This window comes from Notamacropus eugenii, chromosome 1, assembly GCF_028372415.1.
Source record: "Notamacropus eugenii isolate mMacEug1 chromosome 1, mMacEug1.pri_v2, whole genome shotgun sequence".
Classification (NCBI taxonomy): domain Eukaryota; kingdom Metazoa; phylum Chordata; class Mammalia; order Diprotodontia; family Macropodidae; genus Notamacropus; species Notamacropus eugenii.
The window spans coordinates 17,309,364-17,328,886 of record NC_092872.1 but is presented as its reverse complement, the minus strand read 5'-3'; positions in this window follow the sequence as shown (position 1 = coordinate 17,328,886).

Sequence of the window (19,523 nt, the reverse complement as noted above, 5' to 3'; positions counted from 1 at the left end):
GTTCAGTGAACTGAATCGGATTAGCAGAAATATACTCCGCATAGCAATTGAAAATGTTCCTTGTTCTCTATACTTTCTGGTACTAAGATCCTTAGTCTGACATTACTGTTGCTGCTAACTGCCATGGTAAAATACTTATTTTCATTTCCCATTAGCTGTAATGAGATTATGTTGATGATGGTACAGGAGGGAAGCTTTGCCTGTATTGTAATTCTTTAAATCTTAAGATAAAGGGTCATAGAGTATTGAAAGCTTTTTGTATAGATGATATGTAAAAGTACTCCTTCATTAAGTGACTATAAGCCTATGTATGAGGAACTACATAGCCAGTTCCCAAGCGGGAAGAGAGAGAGAGAGAGAGAGAGAGAGAGAGAGAGAGAGAGAGAGAGAGAGAGAGAGAGAGAGAGGGAGAGGGGAGGGAGTTCTTTCTTTAGAAGAATTTGTGTCATTCATTCTTACTTTTTCTTTGTCTCAGTAACTATTTATTCTGATTAGCAGATTCTTCTTACATTATCTACCTGTTTTTATGTCCTCAGTCGTTATAAGAAAGTTTTAAGGAGAAATGTTATTTGCCAATCCCTTTTCACCTCTTATTTCCTCCCACCCTAGATCATTTTCAGACATTGCTTTCCTATATCTGTTTTCCCTATGTTTTTTTTTCCATATAGTATTTTATTATAATTTTCAAAGCACCCTTGAAAGCAGGTAGTACAGCTATTATTGTCCCCTTATACAGGTAAAGAAGCAGACAGGATGGTGAAGTGATCAAAGTTATATACTTAGTCCATGGAGGATCTGGAAGTCAAAACAGTTTGTACTCCAAAGGAAAAATGAATGAAAAGAAAATTCATAGATATCCTGACCAAGGCATATGTATACATTAGGGGTTGGTCGGGGGGCGGAGCCAAGATGGCGGAGTAGAAAGACGCACATACACATAGCTCCGAACCCACAACCCACAGAACGGCTACAGGGGAGCAACTCACAGCGAATTCTGCACCCAGAGGCCACGGAATATTGGAGCGAGGGAGATTTCTGTCCCGGAGTGACCTGCAAACCTCTCGCGGGGGGTCCTTCGCGCTGCGGAGTGGGCGCTGAGACTGGGAGCTGAGGGCAGCCCTGCAGCGGCCGCAGCACCGAGAGGAAAAGATCCGAGCGGGCTTTGGGGACGGGATCTCCAGCGGCCATGCGGGTCCCTCCACCCACAGAGGGACCTGCAAACCTCTCGCAAAAGGTCTGTCGCACTGCAGATGCGGAGCCCAGCCCAGCCCAGACCTGCTGAGGCCACGGCACCAAGAGAAACAGACCCGAGCAGGCTTCAGGGACGGAATCTCCAGCGGCCGCACAAGTTCCTCCACCCACAGGTGACGGGGGTTGGTGAGAGAGTCGCTTTGGTGGGTCAAGAGGGGAGTGGGGTGCCCCCATGATTCTGGCCCCCCCCCGGGAGGTAGAAGCTGAGAGGCGGCTGCAGAATGGAGCTCCCCCAAGTGGGCGGGAGCCTGGATTCATTGTGGAAGGTCTGTGCATAAAGCCCCTGAGGGAACTGAGCCTGAGAGGCGGCCCTGCCCCAACCTGACCACCTGAACTTAATTCTCACACTGAATAGCAGGCCTGCCCCCGCCAAAGCCTTAAGGCTGGAAGCAGCATTTGAATCTCAGTCCCCAAACGCTGGCTGGGAGGACCAGGAGGTGAGGTGGGTGTGAGGAGAATATTCAGAGGTCAAGTCACTGGCTGGGAAAATGCCCAGAAAAGGGAAAAGAAATAAGTCTATTGAAGGCTACTTTCTTGGCGAACAGGCATTTCCTCCCTTCCTTTCTGATGAGGAAGAACAATGCTTACCATCAGGCAAAGACACAAAAGTCAAGGATTCTGTGTCCCAGCCCACCCAATGGGCTCAGGCCATGGAAGAGCTCAAAAAGAATTTTGAAAATCAAGTTAGAGAGGTGGAGGAAAAACTGGGAAGAGAAATGAGAGAGATGAAAGAAAAACATGAAAAGCAGATCAGCTCCCTGCTAAAGGAGAACCAAAAAAATGTTGAAGAAATTAACACCTTGAAAACTAGCCTAACTCAATTGGCAAAAGAGCTTCAAAAAGCCAATGAGGAGAAGAATGCTTTCAAAAGCAGAATTAGCCAAATGGAAAAGGAGATTCAAAAGCTCACTGAAGAAAATAGTTCTTTCAAAACTAGAATGGCACAGATGGAGGCTAAGGACTTTGTGAGAAACCATGATATCACAGAACAAAGCGAGAAGAATGGAAAAATGGAAGATAATGTGAAATACCTCATTGGAAAAACAACTGACCTGGAAAATAGATTCAGGAGAGACAATTTAAAAATTTTGGGACTACCTGAAAGCCATGATGAAAAGAAGAGCCTAGATATCATCTTCCATGAAATTATCAAGGAAAACTGCCCTGAGATTCTAGAACCAGAGGGCAAAATAAATATTCAAGGAATCCACAGAACACCGCATGAAAGAGATCCAAAAAGAGAAACTCCTAGGAACACTGTGGCCAAATTAAAGAGTTCCCAGGTCAAGGAGAAAATATTGCAAGCAGCTAGAAAGAAACAATTCAAGTATTGTGGAAATACAATCAGGATAACACAAGATCTAGCAGCCTCTACATTAAGGGATCGAAGGGCATGGAATAGGATATTCCAGAAGTCAAAGGAACAAGGACTAAAACCAAGAATCACTTACCCAGCAAAACTGAGTATAATACTTCAGGGGAAAAAATGGTCTTTCAATGAAATAGAGGATTTTCAAATTTTCTTGACGAAAAGACCAGAGCTGAAAAGAAAATTTGACTTTCAAACACAAGAATGAAGAGAACCATGAAAAGGTGAACAGCAAAGAGAAGTCATAAGGCACCTACTAAAGTTGAACTGCTTACATTCCTACATGGAAAGACAATATTTGTAACTCTTGAAACATTTCAGTATCTGGGCAGTGGGTGGGATTACACACACACACATGCACACACACACACATACATAGAGACAGAGTGCACAGAGTGAATTGAAGAGGATGGGATCATATCTCAAAAAAAAAAAATGAAATCAAGCAGTGAGAGAGAAATATATGGGGAGGAGAAAGGGAGAAATTGAATGGGGCAAATTATCTCACATAAAAGCGGCAAGCAAAAGACTCATTAGTGGAGGGATAAAGAGGGGAGGTGAGAGAAAAACATGAAGTCTACTCTCATCACATTCCACTAAAGGAAAGAATAAAATGCACACTCATTTTGGTAGGAAAACCTATCTCACAATACAGGAAAGTGGGGGACAAGGGGACAAGCAGGGTGGGGGGGATGATAGAAGGGAGGACATGGGGAGGAGAATGCAATTCAAGGTCGACACTCATGGGGAGGGATAGGATCAAAAGAGAATAGAAGTAATGGGGAACAGGACAGGATGGAGGGAAATATAGTTAGTCTTATACAACACAACTATTATGGAAGTAATTTGCAAAACTACACAGATTTGGCCTGTATTGAATTACTTGCTTTCCAAAGGGAAGGGGTGGAGAGGGAGGGAGGTAAAGAAGTAGGAACTCAAAGTGTTAGGATCAACTGTAATGTTCTTACCACTAGGAAATAAGAAATACAGGTAAAGGGGTAAAGAAAGCTATCTGGCCCTAGAGGACAAAAGAGAAGACGGAGACAAGGGCAGAGAGGGATGATAGAAGAGAGAGCAGATTGGTCACAGGGGCAGTTAGAAAGCTTGGGTTGGGTGGGGGAGGGGATAAAAGGGGAGAAAATTTGTAACCCAAAATTTTGTCAAAATGAATGTTAAAAGTTAAATAAATAAAAAAAAAAGAATGCAAAAAAAAAAAAAAACCCCAAAACATTAGGGGTTGGTCTCCATTAACGTGATGATGATTCTCCTGGAAGAAAATCTTTGACTGTTATCAAAAGCTTTGAAGAATTTCTGTAATATATGGGTGATGCACCTGGAGGTTTTAACCTGTGCATATAGCAGTTTAATGCTGTTCAAAGAGATCACTTGCTTCACTGGATAAATCTAATTGAACCCTCTCTTTGTCAAGACCATTCTATAAGTTATGCTGGCATACACTCCGTGCACTTTTCAATTTGGAATTCTGAGACCCCACACATACAGCTTTCTGTGAGACAATATGAGAGCTACAGGATTTGCTTTGCTGTAAGTTCTGATTCCTTGTTTATCATTGGTTGGAATCCTGATGGAAGATTTTTGTGATTTTTCTTTGTCAAGATCCTGTGTAACTGTCAAAGTTATGTATGCATAGAAGCTAAAAAAATAAAACAAGATTCTGGAAAAAAAATGAATTAGACCTGGAGAGATGAAAACTGTGTGGTATTACGTTCTTTTTACATGCCAAATCACTGGAGAAGAAAGTACCCATTTGATGATGTAAAACACAAAGTGATACAAGAACTTCCTGACAGAAAATCTGAGAAACTTGGACATGACTTCTGTACTTACTTACAGTCTGGTATTTGGATAACAGGGTGATTCTCAATTAACTTTTACATACCAAGTCAATCCATTGTCATTTTACCTGTTCTGTAACTTAATAATGTCTACTTCCTTGCATAGGAAGTATTATTTTTACCATAACTGATTGTGTGATATTTTTTCCAAAGTGAGGGGAATTTGCATTTTAACTACTATTCTATGTGTGAATAATGTGAATATCTCAGACTTATAAAATGAATTTACTCTGAAAAGCTCAAACAACTTTCATTTACTAACCTGATATCTATCCCACAATTTTGGAATAACTGTAATATTTACATCACTTTGAAATGGTGCATAACAGATATAACTAGCTTCTTTGGGTTGGGGTGAGAGTCGTGAGACTGTAGTACAGAAATGCTATTATGTTGATATAAGAAACTCCCAGGGCAGAAACTCTCTCTAGGGGTTTGTATTGGCACTCCCATTATATAAGTCTTAGCATGTTTTTAAACAGTACCCTGGTACATCGAAATTTTAAATGTCTTACCTATGGTTCCACAGTTAAGTGTCACAGATGAGATTTGAACCTAAGACTTCTAGTCTTCAAAACTGATCCATTAGCCATGGTATTAGGCTGCCTCATACACACACACACACACACACACACACACACACATATACACACATATATGTATATATAGTATATATACACACATATATGTGTATATGTATATGTATATGCATGCATGCGTGTATATGTATGCATCTATGTATGTATGTATTTCTATATTGTTTTTTATTTTTGTGTACTTTATTATATTACTTTATATTCTTTATTTTTCAAATTTTATTTTAGACTCAATTACCAGAACACAAAGAGAGAATAGAAAAAAGAACCAAAAACACATCATAAACTTCAATATTGCAACAAATACAAAATTAAAAATTAAAAAGCATATCATGAGCCAAGCAGAATACAAGAGAGAATTCAAATTATGTAACAATATATTTTCATTTTAAGAAAGCCTGTACAATAAATAATACTTTTTATTTTGAAAATTGTCCATCTTTTCTTTGTTTCCTTGCGAATTCTTTTGTTCTCTGACGTGTACTTTTTTACTTTTTCTTTTTTTCACTTCCTCCACCCCACCACCGAAGGCTAAAATAAAATTTGTTTGATTCTTTATAGCTATAGATATACACATACACATACACATAAATACATCCATATATAAACATGTACTTTCCCAAACATATTCTACTCCTGATCTCTGTTTTTTTTTATGCTTGTGTATATCTCTTCTTTCCTATCCCTCCTGCCTCCTCTACTTTACTTCTACCCATTACCCTGCCCTCCTATTTCTTTCCTACCCTCCTCTAAGGATCCCTCCCCTATCCTTCCATTCCCATAAATCTAAACAGACTTCTATACCCCCTTGTACCTCTTCTTTCCTCCTCCCCTCTAAAGATCCCTCTCTTGTCCTCCCCCCCATGCCCCTATCATTTTATTTCTTCTGAATTTAGAAGACTTTTATACTCCTCTAAATATATATGTATTGTTTCTTCTTAAACCCATTCCCAATGAAAGTAGGTTAGCAGAACCACCTGCCCTCCTTCCCCATCTAATTCCTCTGTATTTATTCTTCCTCTTGCATCTCATTTCTATAAAATAATTACTGTTTTTAGCTGTTCCTGACTGGATTTAATTTTAATTTCATATCTTTCTCAGGTTTTCCCCAATACTACTTATGAACTACCCAATTATTAATAAGAATCTTAGATATACATTTTACATTATATATATACATATATGTATATATAAAATGTATGTCTAATATGCATGTCATAAATCCATAAATATGTCATATATACATACACACACATATATATGTAGAAACTAAACAGTCTATCCTTATGAATCCTTTATAATCAGTCTTTGACACATACCTTATATTTCTCTTGGTTCTTATCTTAAATCTTCTATTAAGTTAAAGATTTTTTTTAACAAAGTCTTGAAACTCTGAGAGTGTATCAAATGTCTATTTTTTTTTATTCAAGATAATACTTAACCTTTCAGGGTATGATATTTTTGGTAAAGGCCCAGTTCTTTTTCTCTTCCATATATTATGTTCCAAGACTTGGGCTCCTTTAATGTCTCACTGCTAGTTCTTGTGTGAGTCTAATTGTGGCACCACCTTATTTAAACTGCTTTCTTCTTGTTGCTTTTAATATTTTATGCTTGATCTGCGGGTTTTCAAATTTGACTACAATATTCCTAGGAGTTTCCCTCATAGGATCTCTTTTAAGTGATGATAGATGGATTTTTTCTATTTCTACTCCACTTTTCCTTGTTCTAATTCTTCAGGACAATTTTCTTCTTGATCTGTTCTCCAAATCTGTTTTTTCTTATAAGATGTTTTACTTTCTCTCATATTTTCACAATTCATATTTTGTTTAATTATTTCTTGATTTCTTATAATTTCACTGGCTTCACTTTGCCCAAGTGTAATTTTCAAGGTGTCATATTCTGGATGTCCCTTTCTTATTGATTGATTTTTCCTTCATAACCTTCTTGCTTTTCTTGGATTAGCCTTATTTTTTTTAGTTTTTCCTCCATCTCTGTCATTTGATTTTTAAACTATTTTTGAAGATCTTTTAAGAATTCTTTTTTGGCTACATGAACATTTTACTCATTCTTTGGGGTTTTCTTTACCTCAATCTCCGCATCTGAAGATGAACCCCAGTTATCTCTTTTCCTACAATAACTTTCTATGGTTGGATTCTTTCTCTTTTGCCTGTGCATTTTTTCTGGTAACAGCTTAATGGTTGTTATCACCTCTAGCCCTGGAGTATGGAAAATGGTGCCTCTCCCCAGATTTTCAACTCTCCCCTCCTCCCTAGAAGCAAAGTCGAACCTCCAAGCTCTGCTAAATGCCCTCAGCCAGAGGCTTTCTGCCCCACTTCTTCCGAACTCTCCCAGCATGCACTAGCTCCCTCTTGTTACTCTTCCACAGCACTGCCAGCGAGATTTGGCATTCTTATCAGCAAAGCTTCCTTCAGTCTTCTTGGGTGCAAATGCCCAACTCCCCTCACTATGTCAGGGTGAAAGTTCCTGTGGCTGGGCAGAGGCAGCCTTTCAAATCAACTCACTGCAGCACTTACTGCTTGCGGTTTAAGGGGCTTGTTGCTTATTGTTGAAAAGAACCTTATCCTGGAGGTGTTTACTCTTCATAAGCATCAAACTTGTCCTGAGATTTTTTTCCAGTCTTCCCAAATTGTCCCAGGAAGACCCTGATTGCGGTCCTAGCCTTATTTCTCTCCATCCACACTTTGTTCGTCCTGAGGTGCTATTTTAACTCTTTTGTGGGGGAAAATCTTGACAGATTGGAATTTTCTGACCTACTGCACCGTCTTCCCAAAATCCTTCATTTCCCTCTTTTCTTAAGGGAGATTTATAAACTGAGATTATGGGCTTTTTCTCTGGGATACTAATGACTTTAAATTGGATTTTAGACATTCCCTACTGCTGTTCATTAGGTCAGATGAAATGCCTTTCTACCATAAAAACAGCATACACTTTAATAATTTTCAGACAAAGATATTTCTTTCCTCCCCAAAGCATTTGAGGTACATCTAATCAGTACTATTATTATAGAGGAAAATATCTACCTAGATATATACATGGATATGTATATAGATAAGGAAACAGAGACTCTCAGAGTTAAATTATTTTCCCTGGGTCAGATTTTGAATTGAGATAATCATAAGGCCAGAATGTGAATTTGAATTTGAACTACTTACCAAGGCATAGCGAGCTGGTGATCTTCAACAGTGAAGTGATTACACTGACCATTAAACTTAGTCACTGCTTTCATTCTTAGTAGCACAGAATATTACTAAGATATTTTTCCTGTTTTGCTGAATGTCAACACTTACTTCCTCAAGAAATATTTTTTTATTGAGCAGAAAGTCTCATGTAATTTTGATCCATTGGATGTTTTGGGCCACTATCATATTGCTATGATATGTGAAGGTTATTGGGCCCAGAGATCCTGTGACTATGTACCTCTGCTCTAATGAGAACTCTAGTGATAGATGAGTCATATTATTAGCAGATATCTTCCAAGTCTCATCCAAACATTTTCATCAAGTGTGATTATGTCATCATAGAATGAATTCTTGTTCTCAGGATGTTCCCATTTATTTCTACATCAATACATAGAATCTGTTGACTGGGAAGGGAATATCCATTCATTTTCACAATCCTGAGATATTCTTATAGCACAGCACCCTTGACTTTGAACTCATTGTATAGGTCAAGTCACAACATTCATCATCATATAGAAGACATCATTTATCCCAAAGTAAAAGAATTTCCACTGAAGTCATCTTCTGCTCTCTTACTCAGCTCAGAGGTGACCCTGTGTTCTTCAAAGCTATATCAGAAAAGCAATAGCTTCTGCAAATATTTCTATGATGTAAAGGCTTTGAATGTTACCACAGAAATGAGTATTTTATCATATGAGGATTTGCTTACCTAAATATGCAAAGACTCATCCCATCCTCAGAAGATTCACCACAAAAGCAACAATTTGGGCAAAGAATTAATATCTGCTGAGACATAGGAGAAGCTTTAATTTGCATCTGTAGAAGTAGTAGTCACACTGATGAATCCATGAGTCATTGGTAATGAAAAAATAGTTATCAAACAGAACTTATCAAAATATTTAATACTTTTCATGCTCATCTTTTTTTTTTTTTGAGGGGAGAAAGGCAAGGCAATCAGGGTTAAGTGACTTGCTCAAGGTAACACAGCTACGAAGTGTTAAGTGTCTGAAGCAGTATTTGATTCAGGTTCTCCTGACCCCAGGGTAGTACTCTATTAACTGCATCATCTAGCTGCCCCCTATTTTCATATTCAAGGTAAAAATCTACCCATTAAGAATCTATTCTAGGTCTTCACAGAGAAAATTCTGAGATCCCTTTAAAATACCTCTCCAGTATCCTTAATCAACCAAATAGCTGCTCATAAATGCTAGTGGTGTGTGGCCTATCAAAGTTTAAATCCATTGGGAATAATTAAAAAAAATTGCATTGAATTGCTCAGAAAAAAAGTAATAGAAGCTGAAATCTCCTCATCACTAACTGGAATTAAATAATTACTTCTAACTTATAGCTAGGAGATTGCTGTGTGTGTATATGCATATGTGTACATATATGCTTATATATGTATATTACAGTAAATGCACACATGTTCATACAAATATGTGTATGTATGTGCATCTATATCTATATATAAATATGGCATAATTGGGATGTCAAGAAAAGTGGGATCTTTTGTTGTTTTTGTTTTAGTATAATCAAGTGCCTCTGATTGAGTAAAGTGATTAAAGAAGATCTTCCCTACCCATTAATGAGCTGGAAAATTTGTAGGAAGGTCCATACCTTTTGTTAATGAAGCTCTGGTTCTCCAGGGTGGTGATGCCCTCTGGCTCTAAAAAAAATATAAATATTCTGAAAGTGAGATTTTACTTTGGGGCTTAGTTTTTGGAAGAAAGAGAGTGTGTGCCAGATGAGACCAGGAAACTGCTAAGCAGTACCCCTACTTTGAAAACCCAGATATTGGTGCTTCCTTCTCTGGTAACTATATATTTATGGTCAGGCAGTTGCAGTTATCTGTTGACTTGTGATGTATGTATTGCTTACTGTCAGAGAGTTTGGAAGCACTCTCTGCTGATTTAGATTTCTCTGTATTTTCTCTGAAATTCAAGGTGCTGACTTTTTCCCCTGAACTAAGTGAATGACACAAATGCTTGAATAAAGTGATGGTTGACCCCTCAAAAGTTGCCTTTCCTTTCAAAAAAACAGATGAATCTGTGATAGCAGTGTATGTCAGGGTGTTTGCTTATATAATAATACATATGTGTTTATATACATATATGTGCATATGTGTGTATGTATGCACCCACAGAGTTCTCACATTACTCATCTCTACATCCTCTCTACTAGCGTATTCTTGTCAAATGTCTCCACATCCTTGTCTGCCCAGTATCTCAGTCAGTAATTAATCAGAGACTTCTTTTGTTGACAAGATGCTAGCCACCTGGAATGGAAAGCTGCTCTGCACGCCATTACCATGATGCTTGCTCTATTTCCCACTGGGCTTCCCATCAATCATCAACTCTTGTTTACCCTCTTCCAAAGTAATCCATAGCATCTAGTGTCAGATTGTTGTTGTAGTTCTTTCCTCTGGGAAAGCCAGGTTCCTTTTCATTGCACTTTGATTTCTTTCCTGGTCATTGTTAGGATTCCCTCTGGAATCATGTCACACATCACAGATTCCTACCCATATGTGTCAAGGCTTGTTTTCTTGTTGCATTTTTTATTAAACCTACTACTCTTTTTTTATCTTCTCTCTTAGTGGGAATACCCACTCTTTCCTCTCCATTTTCCCACGTGCTGGTGGTTTCTTTTAAAATGTTCATCCCTGCCAATTCTGGTGCCATCTGGAGTCTGGGAAATATGTACTTCAGAGTGTAAAATAGCTTTTCATGCAAAACAGTACCAACTGTTGGGTAGTTTTATGAGCATGTGTCTGTTTTACCCCCACCATTTAAACTCTTTCACTGTATTGATGAGTAGGTGTTAACGAATAAAAAGAGGAACAATTTCTGTGTCTCTTATTTAACATTTCTAGCCAAGAAAATAAAGTTTTGTTTTCACACTATATAGCACTAAATTCTGAAGATGGAATTCTGAGACTTTGGTGTAAAGCTAAAAAAAAGTTTACAAATTCATAATTGGAATGTCTACTAAAGAACACACTTTGTATAACTTAAGTCTGTGATGCACTGCAATCTTCCAGTAAAGGCCTATACTGATTCCTTAGCATAACATAGAAATGATATTGATCCTCAAGGACTATGACAATTGAAGTCTAATTAGAAACAATGAACTTAATGACAGACTGCATTTCCATTGCCTAGGCATTGGTCTAAGGAAATACCAACAGCTCCTCACCAGTAGCTTAGCTACTTTGTATGTTGGGGTTTTTGTTTGTTTGTTTTTCCCCAGGTATGGGCATGGAACCATATAATTTTCCTTCACATAACCTCAATTTTAGTTGACCAAGAATTTTAGCTTATCTACTTTCTTGCCACATCCTCTGTAATTTGCAAGGGTTATCTACCATATCTTGAGTTCATTATAACTGCTGCCTTTCAAGCTAGAGTTATGTTGTCAATATCTACATAAACCCTTTCCTGACCCAGTTATTCTCTCTCTCTCTCTCTCTCTCTCTCTCTCTCTCTCTCTCTCTCTCTCTATATATATATATATATATATATATATATATATAATATATATGTATGTATGTATTTATATATGTATATATGATATATGTTCTCTCTGTCTCTGTATGCCTTCTTTGTCTTTCTGTCTCTAATATGTATATATTTACTTGTCTGTATTCATATTCTATCCTCGCCAGTATAATGTAAACCCCTTAAGGACAGGGTCAGTTCTATTTTAGCTGTATATACTCACCATTAATTCCAGTATCTTGCACGATGTGGGCCAAGTTTGTTAAATTTGTTTGAATCTTTAGTAGATTGTTTCATGCTGAAGTACAGATCAGACCACATCATCCATCCTGTTCAATAAAATCTGGTGGCTCCAAGGTCAAATATAAAATCTTCACTTTGATATTGAAAGCCTCTTTCAACCTGACCACTCCTACCTTTCAGTCTTACATCTTATTCCCAAACATAAACTTTACAATCGGGTGATACTGGCATCTGTGGATTCTCAAACAACACACTCCATCTGCAGACTCTAGTCATTTTCCTTGGTTCTATCCTAGGCCTGTAACTCTCTCCTCATTTCTACCTGCTGACTTCCTTTAACCTCAGCAAACTTCCACCTTATGCAAGAAGCCTTACCAAACCTCTCTTAATAATCCCCAGTTCATCCTGTATATAACTTGTGTATGCAATTATTTTCAAACTGTCCTCTTCATTAAACTTTTTGAAAGCAGAGACTTTCTTTTGTCCTTCTTGGAAGTCTCCTTGTTTACAGGAGCACCTGACAAATAGTAGCATATACTTAAAAAGTACTAGTAGACTGACTGACTTGTAGCTTTAAATCTATGGTCCTCTGACTCTACTTTTCTAAATGTCTTTGGTATGCCCCAAAATACTAATATTCAATGACATCAAAGTTGATTTGATAAATATGATCTTTATTTCTGTCAATCCTAAGATTTATTATTTTTCTGACTATATTTTTAGTGTTTTGAATGCTACATCTGCCTGAGTGTACACTCGAGTAGCATTAGGAAGGCAATTCATAGTAATTCTCATATATCACTGTCTTTCTTTAGCTTTTAAATATTCCTAGTTGGAGCTCTTGTTATTTTTCATTTGAAATGGTTTAGACTTGAGTAATTTCAGCCAAAATTGTAACAAACATTTTATGTGTCGTTTTCTCTATCTCAGTCTTGTGTCATTTATATTACATTGTTTTTAACTTTGCATTCATTTTATCCTGTGGTAAGAATTTCATAAAATTTTTGTTTGTGGAAAATAAGGTAGATTATATTGTGAAAAAATACCGTCAAAAGTATTTCAGCATCCTTGTCTGAATACCATGTGAACTAAATAACTGCATAATGTCTAAACTTCTTAACCTGATATTCTACGACTTCCATAGTCTTCCTCTACAACATCATCTCACCCTTTTCTATCCCCTTCTGCTCTATGCTTAATTACACCAGAAGCTTTTTATCCACTGAACCTATCTTCAATATAACTTCACATTTAGTCATGTGATTCCTTAGGTCAAGAATTTCCCCTTTCCCATCTCTACCTGTTAAAATCCCGCACATCCTTTGAAGCCTAATTCATATTTCATCTCTCTGAAGTCCTCTTTGAGTCCATCAAATAGCCCAAATAGCCATGTTATTCCCACTCTATGACCTAACATTTTGGGTTGTTTTAATCCTTGTCATATATTTAATATAAATTATTTTGGATTGCTCTTATTTATGTATGTATCATGTTGCCTTACTAGGCTATAAACTCCATCCAGGAAAATGAGTTGTTGGTTATCATTGTAGTATAGCACATTTCATGTTTCATATTTCTTATTAGAGGGACTGACAGTTTCTCTGCTGTGTATGTCACCTCTATACCCTGACAATTGTAATGAATTACTGTGGCCGGAACATTCACCACCTTGAAGTCAACCTGATGAAGAACCTTTTGGAATGTACCTAGGCACGTTGTGAGATAAGTGCTGTATTATCCATGACCGGGTCCACCCTTGTTTATGCTTCCCTTCAGTTGCCTTTATAAAACTATAGTCACGTCTAAGCAATAATGAACCACTGGAGGAGGACTTTAGTGGACAAATTAACATGACAGGCACTTGCTAAGTTTTAGGTGAACCAAACAAGGCAGCTAAGGTAAAGGTAATTATTCACCTTTGTTTCTGTTGCTATTTAGTTATATACTCTTTATAGCTCCATTTGGGATTTTCTTGACAAAGATACTGGACAGGTTTGCATTTCCTTCTCTAGGTAATTTTACAGATAAGGAAACTGAGGCAAATAGGGTAAAATGACTTGCCCAGGTTCAGATAGCTAGTGAGAGTCTGGGGCCAGATTTGGAGGTAGGAAGATGAGCTTCCTGATACTAGGCCCAGCACTCTATCCACTGGGTCAACTAGATGCCTAAGTACCAACTCTAGCCATTTATAAGACCTAGTGGTGTAGAATAACTTTCTGACTCCTTTAACTCTGCGAAGTATTTATCTTCAAGTCTCTAAGACAATTCTATTCCACCATTGGTGGGAACTTCTTTATTATCTGATTTGTTATATATATATATATATATATATATATATATATATATATATATATATATATATATATATATATATATATATATATATATATATATATATATATATATATATATATATCATCTTAACTAGAGTGCAACATTCCAGAAGGTAGTGTTTGTGGTAATAAACTTGATTCTATCCATAGTACTTTTCAGGTAATAGGCACTTGCTTGACAGATTTTCATTGTTTGTTTTAATTTGAACTGAACTTGCTTGAGGTGCAGATAGCAAATGAATTATTTTAAAACATTGTGATAGAAAATGTGAATTTCAATAGAGAAAAAATACAGACACTTTAAAAAATCAAGTGCTATGAAAGTAGAGAAGAAGACACAATAAATTTCTCTTCTGCTTCTGAATTCACAACACTAAAGATTAAAAATTGCTATTCTAGGCATTTAGTAGCTATTTTATAGGCTGGAGAGTTTATCTGACTCAACCTTAAAATTCCTTCTTCCCCTCTGCTTATAAATATATAGTGTATTTAACAGTTATTTGCATTCTAAAAATTCTTTTTTGATACATCAAGACTCTCTTTGACAAGTAAAGGTATTCAAATCAATAGACAATGGCAAAAGAAGTAAAGTTTAAAATGTAACATGAAACATAAAAATCATGACATTTTAAATGTTTACAGTTATTTCTGAATATTTTAATTATTTATGCAATGTCAATCCCCAAATGCATATTTCACCTTTTATATAATAGTGCCCACATCATCTTTGCCTTTGTGCTTATTTCTTTTAGCATTTCTGTATAAAGTGAACTTATTGCTATTCAGTTATTTCCATTCAGTTTAGGTCAGTAGGAATATTATTCATTTTGTTCTAATTTCTTCACTAAGCATTTCATATAAATTTCATTATTTCTACTTGTTCTTCATATTTAATCTTTTTATGGTAATATAATATTCCATAGCATTCATGTACAATTATTCATCCATCCTCAGTCATTTGGATAGCTGGTTTTCTCAATTTTTTTAAATTGTCTATTGCAAACAGCATTACCAGGAAGATTTTTATGCAGATGAGTTACCCATATCTCCCATCTTTGTCAATAACATACATGGAATATATTCTAAGTAGTTGGAATATTGGGTCAAATGATATGCACATTTTTGGTTTTTGTAGCTCATATAATTTCATCTTGCTTTTGGTAACGTTTGGACCAATTCAGAACTCCACAAAAACTTTATTCACAAGCCTGTTTAGCCACATTCATGTCAGCTTTAAATTGCTTTTTTTTTCATATGTCAATTTGATAGATTTCATGTAAAATACCAGTTATTTTAACTTGTATTTCTCTTATTATTAGCTATAACTATCATGATACATATTCATGTATTTGTTGATAATTTCTATTTTCTTCTAGAATTATTTGTTGTATACATCAATTACTTACTGTTTTGGAGAAGTAGTCTTATACATTTATAACAACTAGGAATGATTTACTTTCATGAAAGATTATTTTTACAATGATTTTCTTCTCAGTTTGTTTTGCTCCTTATAAATCTTAAATAACTGTTTTAGTTTTGGAAAAACCCTTCTTTTTTTCTTTTTTTTTTTTTTTTGCAATCAACTCAATCTATTTCTACAAAGGCCAATTGGGACAACTCCCATTGGCACAGACTGATCTATGTTCTCCATGATTATGACAAGACAAAAACAATCTTTGACTGGTTCTACCACGCTGGAAAAATGTTGCGTGTGATGGTGGCAACAAAATAGATGTACTTCATGAGGGTAAGTCTGGTGAAGTATGAAGAAGGTAATTATCACTAAGTTTTTCTCTTAGTGATGAATTCTTTGCACCTTGAAAACCCATAAAATGAAATTGATGAGGATTTAACCTGTGATTTTACTGGTTTCAGAAAATTTCAAATGAGTAAATTCTGTCCCCTAATTCAGAATATAGTTTTCTCTACATCTCATAATATCAGATAGTTGCTTAAAACATTGAAAAGTGAAATGATTTGCCCAGGGTTATATCGACAGTACATGTCAGCAAGGGGACTTGAACCCAGGTTTTATTGACTTTAAGGGCATTTCCCTATAGACTATGCTATATTGCCTCAAAATGTAAAATGACTTGCAGTGTTATATTATCTCCTTCTAAAATAATTATAATAGACTGTTAGAAAATAGGATGGAGAGTGCCAGGGATCCATAGTTTTAGATATTCTGTATATTTTATCGTAGTTTTTGCTTTAAAAATATCCTTCTCCAGTGAGAAGACATAACTATTGAAGGAAATAAATCATCTTTGACTTCACGTTCTCATTGTAAATGAACCCAAGAGATAGAAGTGAGTTGGAAATAATTGGCTCAAATTCCCCTTTCAGAATCAATTAAAGGAACTGTTATAGTTCGTTTTCTCATGTATCAAAAAGAAGATATACATGCATACATACATAATGAGATACTTGATTATCACACTGAGATCACGTTGAGCAATTAGAGTGCTGAACTTGGTATTTTGATATTCCCAGTGGATCTCTTAATGTAATGTAAATACAATGAGGAGTAACGTTACCAGAACATCAAAACCATCGTACTGAAGATACTTCCCATTCAGAGATTCATTTTTTTATATGAAATGGTGACAAAGAGTAGGAGAAGTACCAATAATACAAGTTGATACAGATGTAAAATACAGATGATGGTATTTCCACATAGTAATAGATCATTGTCATACTTGCAGGGTCTTTTGTCAGAAATTGCCTAAGAAGTTACAAGCCTCTTTACTGATGGGTATTTTCTCTGGGTGTCCCCTCCTGCCCCAGAGTTCTCTCCCTCCTCACCTCCACTTACTGGCTTTCCATCTTCCTTTAAGTCCAAAATAAAACTACAGAAATACTTTCTCAATCTGTCTTTTCTAGTGCTTTCCTCTTTTTTTCTTTCTTTTTTTTTTTTTTTGCTATTTGTCCTGTATGTAACTTATGTGCATGTATGTGTATGATTTCTTGTTGTTGCTTCCATTAGATTATAAGTCTCTTAAACATAAGGACTGTCTTTTGATTTTTTGTGTATATCTAGTGACAAGTACAGTATCTGCCACATAGTCAATTAATAGTTTACTTACTGTCTTTTTCATATAACTGGTTTCATGATCTAAATTGATATTGACTTTTTTCCTTATACTAAACCACTCACTCAGGATTCCCTGGTTTGGGTTCAGCAGAATATTCACTTTATGAAAGCTATATCAGGGGATATCTTCCCTTACTTCCATTGAGACTAAATATGAACATCCCTTTACATTCAAGATTGCCACAAGATCAACTACTGAATCCTCTTCCTTCCAAGTAAAATACATCTTCACTTTATTTCTGTAGTAATAATTTCACCTCCCCCAGGATATTTGAAATTAAAACACCTTCCATTTGGTCCCTCAAGACTTTCTGGAAAGCAGTAGTTTGAAGCAACCTAAAGGAAAGAAAGTTTGCTAATTCAAGTGGCAAGGATCTCAAGGACCAAATGACTGTGCAAAAGAATCTATAAGGAAGTGACAAAAAAGCATAACTTGCAACTACATTCAAAAACAGTTCATCTTATCAGATACATCTTACTGCAGGCTAAATGCAAGCAAGGCAAGTGCTCACAGAGTTCAGAAGTGGTACAAGGACACTTTCGAGTTCTCTCTGAAGATCTTAAGTATTAACAATGAGATATGGGAGATACTAGCAAAGGACCACCCAACATGGTGTACCAACATCAAAAAAGGCAGTCCCCTATGAGCAAAGCAGAATGTCAGTAATGCAATGTGAAAATCTAGAGGCATCTTCATTCCAAATGTTGAAATGGACTATTTATTCCAAACATGTAGCAGAACCTCCTGAACACGTTAGACTGATGAACCACAGTCAAACACACTGTACCTTTACTACAACACTTTGATATCATTTATCCTCTTTGAGTATGAAGGTTGAAAAAGCAATTGGTTAATGAATCAAAGAAACCATTAGGCTAGAGAACCATTTCTCTTGTGGTGGGTAGAAAAAATACAATTATTAAAATCAAAATTGTCATACTTGTATAGATATTCATTTTACAATGAACATTGCAATAGTTTCTCAATTAGCTATTTAGATACATTCAGACAGTTGACTCAATTATAAAAATGGATACCAAATTAGAACTAAAGTAAAAATAAAATAAAGAGTGCAATTAAAATAAATTATTCTAACCTGGTGGTTAATCTATTGTTATCCCTACCCACCCATGCAATCACAAATAGATAAAATAACAAAAACATGAAAAATTATCAGGATAACTCAAGGATGTTTAAAAGGACATAAATCATTCATCACAATAAAGAGATCAAGGGACACTAGAAACTAAGAGCCAACAAGCACTTAACCCTCCCCCCTTAAAAAAAAATAAAGGAGATGTTGCTAACAAAGGAAAATCTTGGGGTTTGTTTTAGCTTCTTTGTACAATCTTACAAAATTATATAGAGTTACTCTGTCCTCACTCTTTCAGCACAAGGTTGGCTGCATTCTCCCTCTTATAGTTCTGAAGTACTCCAGGGGTTAAGGGATGTCTTTCTCTAACACCATTATATATGTAAATATGTATGTGCATGCTAATGCATGTGCATTTGGATATGAATGTATGAATATATATATATTATATATATATATATGTGTGTGTGTGTGCATGTGCATTTATGCACATATACAGTATTAATAACTGCTCTTTCTTCCACTGTCAGCCATAAGTGTTTAGCAGGCCAGTTCCATTTAACCAATTAACATTGATTAACTTTACAACAGTAGATTAACTGCAAAGTTCTAGTAAGAAGAGAAGTTACAAACATTTCATCCCAACTCCTCCTCAGGTCAAATTCTTATCTATACCACTTCCATTCATGGGAAGATCAGATTTAGATTTCCCATAGTTTCTCCATAGTGTTATCCATATTATGTTCATTTGCAGATATGGAATTGTTGATGGACTGGTCTTAAGTAAATATTTCTGCTATTGTCAGAGTAAACTTTACAAGCAGGTTACTGATGACATTGATTCTTATTATGTGACTTGAGAAATGCCACCATGGACTCCAGCTCCTGGGCTTCTCTTGAATCAAATTTCTGACTTCTTAAAATTTACCAGATGATCAAAGTCTTCTCTAATTGCTTTTACCTAAAAGAAAGAAAGAATAGACACAAAAATAG